This window comes from Carettochelys insculpta, chromosome 22, assembly GCF_033958435.1.
Source record: "Carettochelys insculpta isolate YL-2023 chromosome 22, ASM3395843v1, whole genome shotgun sequence".
Lineage (NCBI taxonomy): Eukaryota > Metazoa > Chordata > Testudines > Carettochelyidae > Carettochelys > Carettochelys insculpta.
Window position 1 is genome coordinate 1,310,370 of NC_134158.1, and position 18,793 is coordinate 1,329,162.

At 50.7% G+C, this 18,793-nt stretch overlaps 1 protein-coding gene and 1 pseudogene across 1 annotated transcript in view; one reads left to right on the plus strand and one right to left on the minus strand.

Moving 5' to 3' along the window:
• Window positions 1-18,793, plus strand: part of LOC142024739 (uncharacterized) — a 189,219-nt gene that overhangs the window by 149,779 nt on the left and 20,647 nt on the right.
• Window positions 16,360-16,535, minus strand: LOC142025331 (U2 spliceosomal RNA; annotated as a pseudogene).

Here is an 18,793-nt window from a genome sequence, read left to right on the forward strand (position 1 = left end):
GAGAGGACAACCCTGCTTGACGCCCCGATAGATGTGGATGGGGGCGGCCTCTCCGGTAGCCGCGAGGATGGTTGTAACACAGTCCTTATAAAGATCACGGAGGATGATCAGGAAGCTGTCTGGGATCCCAAACTCTGCGAGAACATCGAAAATGTGCTGATGAGGAACGGAGCCAAAGGCATTAGCCAAGTGCAGCCAGGCCACGGCACACTGGCCCCGGGATCTCCTCGTCTCCGCAATGGCCGCCTGGAGCAAAAAGTTATGCTCGTAACAGCCCTCACAAGAAAGGAAGCCCTTCTGCGCGGAGCTGAGAGCACCGCCACTAACTGCCCAATCCGTAACCCTGGCAGCTAAGCAGCTGGCATATAGTTTGTAAAGGGTGCTGCTTAGCGTGATGGGCCTCCAATTGCCAGGGTCATCGCGGTCGCCCCTCTTGTAAAGGAGGACGGTCATTGACCGCTTCCAGGCCTCCGGGATACGCCGCAACTTCTTGCAGGTGGTAAAAAGGGCAGCAAGGACCAGGCATCCGGGATCACGTTGTTTAAGGCGGGAATAGCGGATGCCATCCTTTCCCGGGGCCGTATTTGCAGTCCGTTGCAGTCTAGCCAGCACCTCATGGGGCGTGAAATCCACATCCAGGGCGTTATCGGCGTGGATCCTCGGCAGCTGGGGGAGGCAGTCTGGCCTTGGCTGGTCACGGGGAGGCCCCCCTTCGAAGACGGCTGAGAAGTAGGAGTGGAGCTCCTCTGCAGGGACGGAGCAGTGCATCGGGGCTCCCTCCAGGATCTCCCTCATAGCCCTCCGACGGGCAGAGCGATAGAGGCCTTGCAGGCGAGTGGCAGTGACCGGGTCGTCCTGGCGGCCGGCGTCTCCTCGTCTGCCAGCCCTGCCGCCAGGGGCCAGTCTAGGGGTCATGGGCTGGTGTGGATGATGGGCAACCTCCTGGTGGCGCTTGCGGCCGTCCACTATGCCTGCGGAGAGGTCTTGTGTCAGGCGCTCTGTGAGAATTACTAGGTCCTCATAGGTACGGACAGCCGCCAACTCCTGTAGCCAAAGAAGTTGCCACGCCGTGGCAGCCCGCTTGCGGGTGCGCGTACGCTCTGGATGAGACGTGGGCTCGGGTTCAGGCACGGCAGGCGGTGGACTCGCGGAGGTGCAGGCAGCTTGGCTGGGCGCTGCAGCGGCGGGCTCCAGTGGTGAGGCTGCAGCATCAGGGGATCTAAGGCCAGAACTAAGACCCTCAGATACGCCAAGAGTCCTGGGGTGGTTATTGGACTTCCTCTGGGAGGGGTCCGGCCGGGAAAGGACCCGAGAGGAGCAGTTCTTAGCAGCGTTGCGAGATCTTGCGGATATCCCAGTGGAGGCTGAGGAGGGGCACGGGGAAGAGTCGTGCGGGGCAGTCAACAACCTCTGACCAGCGGTCTGCGGAGGGAGGCTGGGTCTGCCAGTGGACGGTCGAGGCTTGGTCACCCGCGAAGAAGCACTGATCTTGCATGAACCAGTTGTCTTCCAGACATGGGAAAGGAGCTGGTCCAAGCGGTCGGAGAGGTTCTGGACAATCAGCGATGGAGGTGCACGCTGGCCAGCGGAGGCGAGGATGGGAATCCCCGAGGGCGGGCTGGTTCCCAGTGTAGCAGCAGGGAGCGAGGAACTAGATCCCACCGCCTGGCTGCAGCACACCGGGGCAGCCCGTACCTCTGGGATGTTGGTGGAGGAATCGGATAGCGGGATGGAAGTGACGGGTCGCACAGCGGAGGAGCTCAGGTCTGACTGGAGGACGGCTCCAGCTTGCTGCAGGTGCTCCTTTGGAAGAGCTGTTGTCGGCACCAGACGAATCGGAACCGTGGGGGGCACACGAGCACTAGGGCCTCGGCAGGTGGTGAGCAGGTGCCGCTTACACTGCTTCTGTGTATCAAATAGCTCGTGGCAGGAGCCGCAACGGAAGGCGATCCTCTTCTTGTGCGCCGCTCGCACGTGCTTGCTGAGGGCCCCCAGTGTCCGCACTCCACGGAAGGGGAAGCAGTCCGGGCAGAGGAGGGTGTGATCCGGAATAGGGAAGTCTAGATACAGAGGCTCCGGACCAGCGACCTGCTGTGCTACTGGGGCGGCGCTGCAAGGGCCAGTGGGCGCTGGCGCCAGGTCTGGCGATGAAGATTGCAAAGCAATTGCTCCTCCCAGGTCAGCAGGGCACAGAGCAGCTCCCAGGTCCAGGGTCGTTGTTGTTGGAGTGGTGACAGGGCAACAGATAGGAGGTAGGTCCGATGGGAGGGGTCCCTTCACAACTGATTCTCCTGAGGTAGCAGGGCACAGAACAGCCTCCGGATCCAGGAGTGCAGCCAAGCGGGCAGTAGGACGGCAAGCAGGAGACCCAGCCGATGGAGGAGGTACTGCCGTGACCCATCCTCCTGGGGTAACAGAGCTTGGAGCAGTTTCTCGCTCCAGAGGCGGCGACGTGGAAGAGAGAAGAGGCAAGTCCAGCCCAGGAGATTTCTCGGGGATCCCTCCTCTGGGGACAGCGAGGCACAGGGCAGCTCCTGGGTCCGGATGAGACGCCAAAGGGGCAGCAGCAGAACAGGCAGCATCTGCATCCCAAGGGGATCCTCTGGCTGCCATCCTGTCTGGAGCAGGAGAGTCTGGAGCAGCAACTGGGATCTTCTGCAGGGAAGCAGAACAGCCCTGGTCCAGCAAAATGTGTTCCACGAGAGTCGTCTTCGCAGAGACAGTAGTTTCCGAGTCTCCAGCTTCTGTCTCTTGAAGATAGAAAATCACGACCACAGCTCCCAATACTGCTGGCGTTGATCATTGAAGTTCTCATGCTGGTGTTACTGAATACCGCACCGCAGAATCTTCTTGTTTTTGCAGATGTGCTTTTACAGAGCCTCACCTTTGTAGTTCCCTTCCGAGTGACAGCCATACTACACTTGATCTGAGCCCACAAGAGGCCGAGAAGCGATACACTTTTGTGAAAATTTTACACAGCCCACCCATCTGGACACTTTTAAACATCACAGTGACTCAGCCCAATGGATCACACGTGAGCATTGCAACAAGATTTTCACAGATCGGCAAGTACACCTACTTTCTTCATCCTGCAGCTCCTTTCTAGCTGCTCAAAGCAAAACCTCTCCCACCTCATAATTCAGCTTTAAAACTAGAAACACCTAATTAAAACACCTAATCTGCATGCAGCCCGCCCCCTGGCTGCAGCGAGCTGACACCGTAGAGCCATTGAAGAGCCAGGGGCCGATGGTTTGGCACTCAGTAAACTCAACACATCTGCCATAGTCTTTCCTTCCCGTGCCAAGAAGGCGATAACCTTCTCCTCAACCCCGGCACGTGAGGCAGGGCCCCTTGCAAAGGCCTTGCTGATCACAACTTTCAGTGTGCCAATGGGAGTCTCTCTCACTTGGGATCTGCAAAGAGTCCACAGCCACTGGCAGTTCACACAGCACCACAAAGGCTTTGTCCTCTACTTGAGGTCTACGCCCCTGTATGTGACACCTCGTTAGAGAATCAATGGCTTTTGTTAGAAGGGCCTCAATTGGGCCATCTTCCGTACCCTCAGGTATCCCCAATACTCATATACAGTTCCGAGGATCGGCACTCAACTCCTCACACCAGTCTTCTAGCACACAGCCAGCCATGGCGTAAACTCTAACTTATCCTGCAACAACAGAACTGGGCTTCTTACCATGTTATATATATGTGCTTGTGAGGGGTACTACCCAGCAAAAGACATCCTGGACGAGTCCCCACTTATGGAACCCTTCTATTCATGCCAGGTGCCTGCCAGAAGGGCCAGGTTTAACTCCTGGGGGGTTTCCTGTCAAGGATACAACCAACCGGCTCCAGCCCCCACCCAGTGGCCTGGGATAATTTCACCCCACTTGCTGGGTGCCTGTAAGGAGGTTCCCCCCCCCCCCCGCTGCCCACAAGCACAGATCACTCACTCGTTTGCTCCAAGCTCAAGCTGAGACCCAAGAAGCTGTACCGCTGTAAACCTGCTGGAAGGCCCCGCATTGACGCCAGAAAGACGGCAAACTTGGAGAAAGCTGAAAAGTTCAGAGAGACCCACCAGGAAAATCTGTGCAACGGCCATGGGGGCGTCGATGCGACATCCAAATGGCAACATCTGAGGGATACAGTTTACAACACGGCCTTGTCAGTGTTTGGAAGAAGAGCTAGAGACACGAACGACTGGTTCGAAGCTAACTCCGATGAGATGATTCCAGCCATTGAAAAGCAGCGCGCTGCACTCCTGGAGTACAAACGCTCACCGAGCCAGAGTACCCAGCAAGCGCTTAGAGAGCCCAGAAGAACAGTACAGCAAACAGCCAGGCGCTGTGCCAACAACCACTGGCTCCAGCTATGCAGCAGCATCCAGACCTGTGCCGACTTTGGTAATCTCAGAGGAATGTACGAGGGTATGAGGAAGGCATTCGGACCCACCCAGAACAAGACGGCACCTCTGAAATCCAAATCTGGTGAAGTCATCGCTGACAAAGCCAAACAGATGGAGCGCTGGGTCGAGCGCTACTCCGAGCTGTACTCACGCGAGAATGTTGTGGTTGACGCAGCCCTCGATGCCGTCGAGCTCCTACCAGTAATGGACGAACTGGATCAAGAACCGACTGTGGATGAACTGAAGACAGCCATCGACAGCATTGCAGCAGGAAAGGCCCCTGGCCAGGATGGTACCACCAGAGGTGATCAAGTGTGCCGCGGTCACACTCCTGGAATCCCTGCATGAGCTGCTGTGCCTGTGCTGGAAAGAGGGTGAGGTTCCACAGGATATGCCTGACGCTAACATTGTAACGTTGTATAAGAACAAAGGAGACAGAAGCGACTGCAACAACTACCATGGAATCTCCCTCCTAAGCGTCACTGGTAAACTGTTTGCTCGCGTCATCCTTGGCAGACTCCAGAAGATTGCTGAGAGGGTGTACCCCGAATCGCAGTGCGGATTCCGCACAGAGAGGTCTACCGTTGACATGGTCTTCTCTCTAAGGCAGCTGCAGGAGAAGTGCAGGGAGCAGAGAAAGCCACTCTACATAGCCTTCATCGACTTGACCAAGGCTTTTGACTTGGTCAGCAAGGATGGTCTGTTCAAACTGCTCCACAAGATAGGCTGTCCTCCACGGTTACTCAAGATGATCCAGTCGTTCCACGAAAACATGAGGAACCATCCAATATGACGGCGCATTATCGGATGCTTTCAGAATCAGGAGCGGCGTCAAACAAGGATGCGTGCTTGCTCCGACATTGTTCGGGATCTTCTTCGCACTCCTCCTGAAGCAGCCTTTGGATCTTCAACAGAGGGCATCTTGCTGCACACAAGATCTGATGGGAAACTGTTTAACCTTGCAAGGCTGAGAGCTAAGACTAAGGTGCGAGAAGTCCTCATCAGAGACATGCTGTTCGCAGACAATGCTGCTGTAGTGTCTGACACAGAAGACCAGCTTCAAAAACTGCTGGATCGGTTCTCCAAAGCGTGCAAGGACTTTGGGCTTACCATCAGCCTAAAGAAGACAAATGTACTTGGTCAAGATGTTGCTGAATCCCCATCAATCAGCATTGACAACTATACATTAGAGGTTGTCCATGAGTTCGTTTACCTCGAGTCCACCATCACTGACACCCTGTCGTTGGACACTGAGCGAAATAGGAGGATCGGAAAAGCGGCCACAACTCTGTCCAGACTCAGCAAGAGAGTGTGGAATAACAACAAGCTGTACACTCACACCAAAATGCAAGTCTACAGAGCCTGCATCCTCAGCACCCTCCTTTATGGCAGCGAGACTTGGACCCTGTATGCCCGCCAGGAAAAGAGGCTGAACGTCTTCCACTTGCGCTGCCTCAGGCGCATCCTTGGAATATCATGGAAGGACAGAGTTACCAACACAGCCGTCCTCGAGCAAGCTGGAATCCCAACCATGCACACCCTCCTCAGGCAGCGTCGGCTCCGCTGGCTTGGCCACGTCCACAGGATGAATGATGGAAGGATTCCAAAAGACATCCTGTATGGTGAGCTAGCCTCTGGCAAAAGACCCCCTGGACGCCCCCAGTTGTGTTACAAAGATGTCTGCAAGAGAGACCTCAGAGAGGTAGACATCGAGCTGGACAACTGGGAAGAACTAGCAGATGACCGCAGCAGATGGGGGGCAGGGGTTACACAAGGGCCTTCAGAAGGGTGAGCTGAAGATCAGACAGCTAGCAGAGGAGAAGCGAGCGCACAGAAAGCACAATAAGGACTTGCCAGACACCCACTACATCTGCAAGAGATGCAGCAAGGACTGTCACTCTCGTGTGGGTCTTTATAGTCACAATAGACGCTGTAAATGAAGTCTTCAATTGAAACTTTAAAGGGCGCGATCCATAGTCTGTGCAGACTGAAGGATGCCTACTACTACTACTACTACTACTACTTGCTGGGTGCCTGTAAGGAGGTTCTTCCCCCCCACCGCCCACAAGCACAGAGTCTAAGATAGAAACAGCTTATTTAATGACCATAACCCACCCCAAGGTTACAGTAACGAAGGGTCCTGTGGCACCTTATAGACTAACAGAAAAGTTTAGAGCATGAGCTTTCGTGAGTTAACTCACTTCTTCAGATGCTGGTCCTGGAAATCTGCAAGGCCAGGTAGAAATAGGCCAGAGCAAGGCTGGGGGTAACGAGGTTAGCTCAGTCAGGCAGGCTGAGTTGTATTGTCATCAGTAGATCTGGAGGTGTGAACTCCAAGAGAGGGGAAGCTGCTTTTGTATTTAGCCAGCCATTCACAGTCTTTGTTTAATCCTGAGCTGAGGGTATTGACTTTGCAGATGAATTGTAGCTCAGCAATTTCTCTTTGGAGTCTGGTCTTGACATTTCTTTGCTGCAGGATAGCTACTTTTAAATCTGCTACTGTGTGTCCTGGGAGATTGAAGTGCTCTCCTATGGGTTTTTGTATATTGCCATTTCTGATGTCGGATTTGTGTGCGTTTATTCTTTTACGTAGAGACTGTCCAGTTTGTCCGATGTCTATGACAGAGGGGCATTGCTGGCACATGATGGCATAAATTACATTGGTAGATGTGCAGCTGAATGAGCCCACGATGGTGTGGCTGATCCGGTTAGGTCCTGTAATGATGTTGCTGGTGTGTATATGTGGGCAGAGCTGGCAACGAGGTTTGTTGCATGGGTGGGTCCCTGAGATAGAGTGACTGTGGTGCGGTGTATAGTTGCTTGTTAGGATTTGTTTTAGGTTGGCAGGTTGTCTGTGAGCAATGATAGGTCTGCCTCCCAAGGCCTGTGAAAGTGTGGGATCATTGTCCAGGATGGGTTGTAGATCCCTGATGATGCGCTGTAGAGGTTTTAGCTGAGGACTGTAGGTGATCTGTGGGTTTCTCTCTTGGGCTTGTCCTGTAGCAGGAGGCTTCGTGGCACAGGTCTGGCTCTGTTGATTTGTTTTCTCACTTCCTCAGGTGGGTATTGCAGTCTCAGGAATGCTTGGTGCAGATCCTGTAGGTGTTTGTCTCTGTCGGAGGGGTTGGAACAAATGCGGTTATATCTAAGTGCTTGGCTGTAAACGATGGATCGTGTGGTGTGTCTGGGATGGAAGCTGGAGGCATGGAGGTAGGAGTAGCGGTCAGTGGGTTTACGGTACAGGGTGGTACTGATGTGTCCATTGTGTATAAGCACGGTAGTGTCAAGGAAGTGGATCTCCTGTGTAGATTGGTCCAGGCTGAGCCTGATGTTGGGGTGGAAGTTGTTGAAGTCCCGGTGGAATTGCTCCAGAGTCTCCTTCCCATGGGTCCAGATGATGAAGATGTCGTCAATGTAGCGTAAATAGAGCCGGGGTGTTAGTGGACGAGAGTTGAGGAAGCGTTGTTCTAGGTCAGCCATGAAAATATTGGCATATTGAGGGGCCATGCGGGTACCCATAGCTGTGCCGCTGATTTGAAGGTATATATTGTCACCGAATCTGAAATAGTTGTGTGTGAGTATAAAGTTGCAGAGCTCAGCCGCCAGATGTGCTGTAGCATCATCAGGGATACTGTTCCGGACAGCATTTATTCCATCTTTGTGTGGGATGTTGGTATACAGAGCCTCTACATCCATGGTTGCTAGGATAGTGTTTTCTGGTAGGTCACCAACGTATTGCAGCCTTCTCAGGAAGTCAGTGGTGTCGCAGAGGTAGCTGGGGGTGTTGGTGACATAGGGTCTGAAGAGAGAGTCCACATAACGAGACAGTCCTTCAGTGAGAGTGCCAATACCGGAGATGATGGGGCGTCCAGGATTTCCAGGCTTGTGGATCTTGGGTAGTAAGTAGAATAACCCTGGACGGGGCTCTGGAGGTGTGTTGGTGTAGATCTGTTCTTGTGCTTGTGTGGGGAGTGTCCTGAGCAGACGGTGTAGCTTTTTAGTGTATTCCTCGGTGGGGTCTGAGGAAAGTAGCCTGTAAAATCTGGTATTGCAGAGTTGTCTGGAAGCCTCTGTGGAAGTATAACATTGTATAAGTATAACGTTGTATAAGGGGACATGCTGGATACATTGTATATGAGAGGACATGCCAAAACATGTTACAAAGTATCTGAGGGAGCACACGTAGGGACAGTTAGCTTTTGAATGGAGAAGCAATTAAGATGGAGCCAGCACGTCTAAGAAGCAGGCATCAGAATGGAAGGTGTGCAGGGCAATTAGTTAAGTTAACTGGAAGCTGTTAAAGGAGATTGTTAAGGGTGGCAGGTAATTGAAGATACGTGACTGGTCTCAGGGATCTCGAAGGGTGGTGACTAAAATCTTTTTCTTCTTTTGTCTGTAACTTCTCTGTAACTTGTTCTCCAAAAAACTGTATAAATTAAGAGACACAAGCCGCACTTGGGGGGCTCACTTCTAAATGTATTAGCAGAGCGGCTTTGCTAATAAAACAGAGTGGTCTGATAAATTGTGAGTCTGAGTCAAACTTTGACAATTTGGAGGTTCCACCGAGATGGCAAGCGGCTTCGCTGAGGCTGTGTGATCCCTGACTGCCTTGCAGGACGATCGTGGCAGCCGGCGCCTGGACGCTTAGTCCAAGCGATCCTCCACAAGACAGAAAGGTACACAGCAGCAGCGCAGTCTACGCAATTGAACTTGTTGGTTCCCACTCTGTTCGGGTAGGGGTCTTTGGATCCAGCTTCTGGAATCAGACGTCTCAGGTAATTATTATTTTTGTGCTTTAACCGGTTTGAGGACTGTCTTGTCTTTGTGTCTATCCGTCTTCCCTGTGGTGTGTGTGTGAATCTGGGAGCCATCTCTGTCCGGAGACTGGCTGACCAAGGGGTCCCCATCCCCACGGTCTGAATAAGTGGAATCTGCACAGCTGCAGCCGCACCACGCCTTGGGTATAACCCCTGGTGTGAAAGCAAGGGCAGTTGAGGCAGTAGCCTGTGGGCTCCTTTCTGTGTGTTGCACCGGGTACCGCTCTGCCGAGCCCGAATTTCCTTCTTGTGTGAGTGCTGTGTGAAGTCCTCCTGGATGGGTAATCAGAAGTCTAAGGTAGAACAGTTCCCTAAGGGAACTCCGGCTTATTTTATGTATTTTAGGAGGGGTCTGGACTCTTGTAGGTTTCTTGAAAAATGATCCAAATTAGCTCTAGAGAACCCCAAATTACAGTGGCCACTGTTAGGTTCTTGGGACAAGGATCGAGTGGACGCTTTAAAAAGCAAACTCGTCCTCCCAAAAACCAAATTGGAGAGAGGAGAAGTAGACTGCTTCATGCAGTGGTGGGAAGAGGCAAATCATAGATGGACTGAGTCAAAACTCACCTCTCTTAAAAATTCTAGCAAAAAAACCTAAAAGTTCAATTGGATGCAGTCTCTCCCACCACTAGTCCGAGCGCTCCCCTTTGCCCAGTCCTGTGCAATGATCCGGATCAAACCCGACCCCCACCATACTCCTGCGCAAATAAGAAATCAGAAAAAGAAAAATCTTCAGTGACTACAGATAATGAAAGTGAAGAAGATACCCTCATTGGCCTCGCAGCTCTGCAAAATATTATGAAGAAGAAATCCAAAGCAGACTGCAAAGATTCTCTTGACATCTCTTCTTGGAAAAGAGAACCTGATGGGAGGTTAATGAGAGACTCTGATCAAACTGTTGTGGCACCCTTATGAGTCCTTAAGATGGGAGAAAGTGAGTCCATATGGGATTATAAGCCCTGGACTCGTACGGAACTTTTATCTATAGTTAAAGGTTTTCCCAAACCACAGGAAAACTCTGTCAAATTTGCTGAGGAGTTTCTGTTAATCTGTGACACCTATGAACCCTCTGAGACAGATCTCCTCCAACTGTGCAAATTGTTAGCTCCTGCCAGTTATTATGAAAAATGGTTGGCTGCCGCAGACTGGCCAGCTGAGGCACGCCACTCGACCATAAAAAGTACTGGCCCAGATTCGGTGTACAGAGACCGGTGTATGGCTCTTTGGAAGCGCCTGCATCAAGCCATTCCCAAAGTGTGGTCTCCTAAATCAAACTGGACAGCAATACGTTGCTGTAAGCAAGGGCAAGGAGAAAGCCCAGGTGACTATAGGTCCCGGCTAACTGATATTTTCCTACAACATTCAGGAATACAAGAGCCCGATGTAAATGGGCAGGGGGCCTTGGCACATGCATTTGTTGATGGTCTCCTCCCTGCCACAGGCAGTATGTTAAAATGAATAAGTGTGGGATGGGAGACTGAAACCATGGACAAATTGCTGGCAGTAGCAGAGCATTGCCACTGCACTTTAAAAGGAAAGGAGGAACAGTCCTCCCAAAAGTTAATGGCTCTGCAGATACAGCATTATTCAGGGCTAAGCAGACCACACCGGGGACAGGGACGGGGTTGCGGAAGGGGGCGGGGGGCTGGATTAACTGGGGTTTGTAACTACTGTAAACAGCCTGGACACTGGAAAAAAGAGTGTCCAAGACGACCTAATAATTGTATGGGAAATCAAGTGAACCCCCCGCTGGTTCTTCCAGCTGATCCCCAACCCTATTTTTCACCCCAACAATGACGGGGTGCTGGGGAACCTCAGAAAGTTTTAGCTCCCTTATTACCTCTGTCCCCTACTGGAGAATGTGTCCTGACTGTAAATGATCTCTCTCTCCCTTTCCTTGTTGATACTGGAGCTTCTCTTTCTACAATCCGCACCACTGACTTGCCTGTGGTTCCCCGATCTGGAAAATCTGTGTCTGCTGTTGGCATTACAGGGATCCCTACCTCTTTTCCCCTCTCAAAACCTTTGTCTATTCAGGTCGGTCCCCTCTCTGAGGAACACGCATTCCTCCTCTCTGATTCCACCCCTGCAAACCTTCTGGGACGGGACTTGCTATGTAAACTTGGCTGTTCTATTTACTGCTCCCCAGATGGTGTCTATCTGCAAATCCCTCAGTCTTCCTTATGTGATTCTGTAGCCTCCCTGCTGTCTGAAACTTCCCTCTCCACTCCGGTCCCTTGCTGTCCCTTAACTCCGTCCCTAGAGCACCTAATCTCTCAGGTTCCTTCCTCCCTATGGCCATCTCACCCATCTGAAGTGGGCCGATTAAATACTGACCCCGTTCGGATTACTGTAGACAATTCCAAACCTCTGCCTCGCCTGTCTCAGTATCCTTTGAATCCTGAGGCAGAGGCTGGGGTTGCTCCAGTTATATCTGCATTAAAAGAACAAGGAATTATTGTCCCTTGTTCCAGCCCCTGTAACACCCCTATCCTCCCAGTTCAAAAGGCTGATGGCAAATCGTGGCGATTTGTTCAAGACCTTCGAGCTATTAACCGTATTGTCATACCTTCTTTTCCAGTGGTCCCTAACCCCGCTACAATACTAGCGTCTATTCCTCCAAATGCAACCCACTTTACTGCTGTAGATTTGTGCTCCGCTTTCTTCTCTGTCCCAGTTCACTCTGAATCCCAGTATCTCTTTGCCTTCTCCTACAAGGGTCAGCAATATACATGGACTACCCTTCCCCAGGGGTATACAGAGAGTCCATCCTATTTTTCTCAAGCCCTAGCCAGGGATCTCGCTGATCTGGTTTTCCCATCAGGATCCACACTGATCCAATATGTGGACGACTTACTCCTGTGCTCCCCCTCTCTGTCTGCCTCAGAAACGGATTCACTAACACTTCTCACAGCTTTAGCGAACAAGGGTCATAAGGCTTCTTGCACAAAATTGCAGCTCTGCCAAACCTCTGTCACATACCTAGGCTTCCTTCTCTCCCAGGGCTCCCGTACTCTCTCCAGCCCGGGTACAAGCCATCCTTAGCTTTCCCCAGCCTTGCTCTCCACGCCAGGTCAGAAAATTCTTAGGCATGACAGGGTTCTGTAGGCAACGGATTCCCCAATATGCTTCTCTGGCTAAACCACTCCAAGAACTCACTCGATCCTCTGTACCTAACCCCATGCCATGGCCACTTGAGGCAAATGCTGCTTTCATCTCCCTTAAGCAGAATTTAGCCTCTGCCCCTGCCTTAGGGTTACCTAACTATGACAAACCTTTTACCCTTTTCTGTCACGAACAATCTGCTTGTGCCCTCGGGGTTCTTACTCAGGAGCACGGTGACAGAAATCGCCCAGTGGCTTATTTCCCTGCAACCTTGGACCCTGTAGCCCAGGGTTTACCCCCTTGCCTACGCGCTGTAGCTGCTGCAGCGCGCCTGGTCGAGATGTCTGAGTCCCTTGTCCTCCGCTCTCCTCTCACTCTCATGGTTCCCCATTCTGTGGAAACTCTCCTTCTGCAACGCAACACTGCTCACCTCTCCTCTGCTCGCCTCACTAGGTATGAACTTTTGCTGCTTTCAGCCTCACGTATCACTATTAAGCGCTGCTCCCGGTTAAACCCTGCTACCCTCCTTCCTTTACCTAGTGATGGTGAACCCCATGACTGCCTTGCAACTGTCTCCGCTATCACTGTCCCGCGCCCCGACCTTTCAGATGTACCTCTCCCTAACTCTGACTTGGTATTATTCACTGATGGGTCCTGTTATAGAAATGACCAAGGCCACCTTCTTGCAGGGTACGCTGTGGTCTCTCTCTCTGAGACCATAGAAGCTGCGCCCTTACCCTCTGTGACCTCTGCCCAGGTGGCTGAACTGATTGCTCTAACCCGTGCCTGCTTTCTAGCCGAGGGGCTCTCTGCCACTATTTTTACTGATTCTCGGTATGCCTTTGGGGTTGTGCATGACTTTGGCACCCTCTGGCAGGCTCGAGGTTTTCTTACCTCTACTGGTACCCCTATCAAGAATGCCCCCTACATTGCCGCCCTCCTGTATGCAGTTTTATTACCATCTGCCTTGGCAATTGTTGAGTGTACTGGCCACTCAGCAGCAGACACCGAGGTGGCAAAAGGTAATGCACTTGCTGCTGCTGCTGCAAAACATGCCGCCACTATAAAACCTTCACCAGAAGCGTTTCTTGGTCCCCTCTCTGTCTCTGTAATGCCACCATCCCTGTCTCATCTCGCTCAGCTCCAGGATTCTGCCCCAGAAACAGAGAGACTCCTGGAGTGCTTTGGGTTGCTCTTTGCATTCTGATTCCCTTTGGCGATCGCCCACCGGTACCTTTGTAGCCCCCCTCTCACTCTACCCGTCTCTAGCCACCCTGCTACATGGTGTTTCGCATGTCGGCAAGGAGGGGATGGTCTCTGCTATTAGTAAGGCGGGGTGGTGGGCTCCCCATTTCAGCTCCTTTGCAACCCGCCACTGTGCCACTTGTGTTACTTGTCAAAGCCACAATGTAGGCAAATCTGTAAAAGTAACACAAGGGTTCTGGGGTTTGCCTCAAGCACCTTTCCTACACTGGCAACTTGATTTTGTACAAATGCCAAAGTGTCAGAAATATGAATTCATTTTAGTTATAATATGTCTATTTTCGGGTTGGATTGAAGCCTTTCCCTGTCGCAAAGCTGATTCATTGTCTGTTGCAAAATGTCTGTTAAACCACGTTATCCCTACCAAGGGAATTCCTGCCACTTTGTCTAGTGACCGGGGAACACATTTTACTGGAAAAATTGTTCAACATCTAAACCAGGTATTACATGTCACCCACCTGTTGCACTGCCCTTACCATCCACAGAGTGCAGGGGCAGTTGAAAGGCGAAATGGTGTGCTTAAAAATAAGCTGGCAAAAATCTGTAGTTCCACAGGGTTAAACTGGCCAGCTGCTTTACCACTGGCCCTTATGGAAATCGGTCATCCCCATCCCAGAGACACAAATTGAGTCCGTTTGAAATCATCATGGGACGCCCTATGCGAACAATGGCTACTATTACCCCAGTCCCAGACCTAAACCTAACTCACAGCACACTCCTCCAGTACTGCAAAGGGTTAATGCAAGCTGTGAGCTCCTTCCATTCGCAGGTGTGAGCAGCCTGGCCGACGGAACCCACCTCTGCTGCCTGTCACACTCTTGAGCCTGGTGATTGGGTCTACCTGCGGCACCACCTTCGGAAGCACACCTTGGAACCCCGGTGGAAGGGTCCATACCAGGTACTGCTCACCACCCAGACAGCAGTGAAATTATCCGGCATCGCTGCATGAATCCACGCCTCACAGTGTAAGCCAGCGCCACCTCCAGGGGACCAAGCACCTCTGCAAGACCACGCAGAACCAGCTTCAACCCCAGAAGACAAAGAGGAACAGCCTGCAATACCTTACAATCTGCGCTCTCGTAAGGGTTGCCAGAAGCAGAGGGTAAGCAGACAGCAGGACCCAACAAACAAGAAGCAGTAGTGAGCCTAGCGCCTTCTGCCTGGTGGACGTAAAACCGTGACTGCGGTTCCCTCGAAAGGGGTTGTCAGAACCAGAAAGGGTCCTGCTTCCAACATGTGTCCTTTGAGAAGCTTAATCCTCAGCTACTGTGTCCTGAGGGTCTGGGGAGTCCAGAGTGACAGTGACAATTCTTTCATCCAACAACAGGTGCAGATAGCCCAGATCCTGAATATTTCTAATTGCTGGGTCTGCAGCCACATCCCAGCTCACTCACAAGCTAGTATCCCCACCATGGCAATCCCTTTGAATCCCTCAGAGCTTGCTGGAGAACCCTATCCACTTAAAAGGACATGGAAGGAAAATGACACTTGGCTGGGAAAAACATATGTTCCTAAACTTATAAGTGTGGTGAAAGGAAAGGGCCACTGGTGCTGGGTGTGTAATGGGACAGGGCTGAATCTAGGGAGGAGCAGCTGTCTCCAGTACAGCGTGTCCCATGGTGTATGGGACTATTCAAACAAGGTTGGAGAATGGCGAACCGGGTATGGAAAGATAAACTTCCTCTCAACCTGGGATCAAACCAGAGTGCGAATCTAATGTTGTTAAATGTCACCAGTGAAAGTAATGAAAAAGAACGATTGATGTATGGAATCCAGTAAGTCGTTGGTCATGGGCGTAGCCTTGACCAAAAGGGGGGATTGTGGAAGTATAACATTGTATAAGTATGACGTTGTATAAGGGGACATGCTGGATACATTGTATATGAGAGGGACATGCCAAAACATGTTACAAAGTGTCTGAGGGAGTACACGTAGGGACAGTTAGCTTTTGAATGGAGAAGCAATTAAGATGGAGCCAGCACGTCTAAGAAGCAGGCATCAGAATGGAAGGTGTGAAGGGCAATTAGTTAACTTAACTGGAAGCTGTTAAAGGAGATTGTTAAGGGTGGCAGGTAATTGAAGATATGTGACTGGTCTCAGGGATGTCGAAGGGTGGTGACTAAAATCTTTTTCTTCCTTTGTCTGTAACTTCTCTGTAACTTGTTCTCCAAAAAACTGTATAAATTAAGAGACACAAGCCCCACTCGGGGGGGCTCACTTCTAAATGTATTAGCAGAGCGGCTTTGCTAATAAAACAGAGTGGTCTGATAAATTGTGAGTCTGAGTCAAACTTTGACAGTTGGCATATATGATGTTAGTAGAGGAGCATGAAAAAGTGCCCGTGATTCTGTGAGTAACCTGATTAGGTCCAGTGAGGGTATTTCCAGAGAAGAGATGTGGAGAAAGCGAGCAGCGGGCTTTGTTGCAGGGAAAGGTTCCAGGACTGCTATTCCTGGGCTTATAGACTGTGCCTGTTAGTGAGAAACCTGGTAAGGTTGGGAGATTGTCTGAAACAACAAACAGGCATGTCACCCAGGAGCTTCTGTCATTATTCAAAATGTTAAACACGTATTTCACCGCTTCCTGAGTAATTTTTAAAGTAGCCATTTATATAGTAACTTCAAAGATCACAGCAAATAAAAACACAACCTGGAAGCAAAACCGTAAACGATTCTTTGAATAAGTTTGCATATTAAGAACCCCATTTTTGGTTCAGAAAAACAAGACCTTCACACTCAATCTAATTTTTCACCAAACGCATTTCCCTCAAAAGGGAAGTGCACCGCTCCTGCAAGCACTGCAATACCAGGTCGATGCATGGAGTGGATGGAACAAGCCCCTATTCCATCTCCCTGTTCCAAAAATCCATTTAATATACAGTTCTCAAATAGAGAACATATCAGATATTAAACTGATAAGAACAGATAAAATGAGTTTTATTGAGGGAATGTTTCAAGTACAGCAAGGAGCATAACAAATTAACATACACAGGGATATATCATCTGAGAAACTAGAACAGGTTATAGAGCATAATATACAGTAAACAGCATCTTAGTATTTACACAAGAAACCCAACTAGTCGCAGATAGACAAAAAAACACAGTTACAAACAAGAGATAATACAAAATATCGGCCTTTTTACCAATCCCTACCCTGAGAAGAAAAAAGGGGAAAATACCTTAAAGTAACAGACAATATGAGCTATTGGCCTTTGGATCAATCCCAATCCCTAGGGGAAAATCAAAAAGGGGAGTATTTTACAGATACTAGACAATAAACAATATCGGCTTATTGGCCAGTCCCTGAGAAAAAAGAAGTCTTTGAACATAAAACTCCCCGACCCATGAAGTACCAGGGAGCATAAAATAAAAATAAAAATAAATAATTAAATAAAAAAGTTACAATAGGAGAAAAAAAATAAAAAATAGATAAAATAAGGAAAAAAAAAAGGAAAAAAGGAAAACACAAAGGAGCTTGGTAATCAGCTGTCAGAATATTGGCAATGGCCCGTGATATGCTCTGTGTAGATGTCCCTGGACCACCTAATGGCATCGGACACCATCAGCCTGCGCATCATTCGAGCATAATAGCGACTGACCTCACAGGCTTCCAGGACCTCATCATTCAGGGGGTCCCAGGCACCCAATGCCCCCACGAGCAACGCATGGACCTCCACTGAGTAGCCCCGGGACTGCAAGGTGTCCGCCAACAGGGCATACTTTTGCAGTTTCTTGGCCCGGGCATCGCGGAAGGCCACCATGCGGTTCTCAAAAGGCACCGTAAGGTCCACGATGAGGATCTTCTTAGACCGCTCGTCCGTCACGGTGATGTCTGACCACAGAAGGCTGTCAGTGCCAGGGATGGAAGAATCTATAATAACAGATCCAATGGTCGGAGGCAACGCTTTCAACAGCCAGTCTTGCATGGCGTTATGGCGGCGCTGCCAAACCGCAGAATACACCATGCAGCCACAAAGAACATAAGAAAGAGTCTCCAGTGGATATCTGCAATGCCTGCACCGTTTATCGTGGGTCCCATGGCGGACAGACTTAATCTTAACCCACAAAAGGCCGAGAAGCAATACCATTTTAAAAAAATATTACACAGCCCACCCATCTGGACACTTTTCAATGGCATGACGACTCACCCGAATGCAACACATGTGAGCATTGCAACAAGATCTTTACAGATCGGCAAGTACTCCTGCTCTCTTCATCCTGCAGCTCCTTTCTAGCTGGTCAAAGCAAAACCCCTCCCACCAGAGAATTCAGCTTTAAAATGACTTATTCCACCAGACCTGCGAGCTGCCTTTGTGGTGGCTGTTTCGCTCCCTAAGCGATCACCTAATCTGCATGAAGCCTGTCCCCTCGCTGCAGCATGCTGACGCCATCGAGCTGTTAACCCTGGATGGACTGCAGAACCAAAACAAAAAGCAGTCAAGTAGCACTTTAAAGACTAGCAAAAGAATTTGGAAACCTTCTGTTCATGCCACATGCCTGCCAGAAGGGCCGGGTTCAGCTCTTGTGGGGTTTTCCTGTCAAGGATACAACCAACCAGCTCGAGCCCCCACCCAGTGGCCTGGGACAATTTCACCCCCATGCTGGGTGCCTGGAAGGCGGTTCTCCCCCCTCGCAAGCACAGAGTCTGAGATAGAAATGGCTTCTTTAAGGACCATTACCTACCCCAAGGTTACAGTGACAGATGCAGTATATCTAAGCAAAGAAGAGACAAACCCCCTTTACCCAGCTACCATCCCCATATGCGGTAGAACCCAGTCTCTTGCTGGGGCTCTTGGCCCTTTACCCCATACACACAGTTACAGGGTGTACCTTCTGCAGTGCAGTCCCAAACCCAAAGCCCGCAGATACATTCATTACCAGGGCAGTACCAGCTGTCCACTTGTCTGCAGCCTCCCCTTGCTGCCACAAGCCACCCACCCTCATCTCATGGGCTTCTGACCAGCCTCCCACTGTCACCCACCACCACTCCTACCAGCCACCCACCATGGTTCCCAACCCCACTGTTTGGGCTCCCCCAAAGGCAGAACCCTCTGATTTTACCTCAGCATGGCCTCAGCTGCCACTTTGGCATTAGAGCTCCTGGTATTTCTCAGAGAGGGTTTTACAAACATCCTCGTCACCACCTTTACCTTTCAACAGCAGGGAAGGACTAGCCAAGCCAGACTTAGAGCCACACAGCCAAGGCA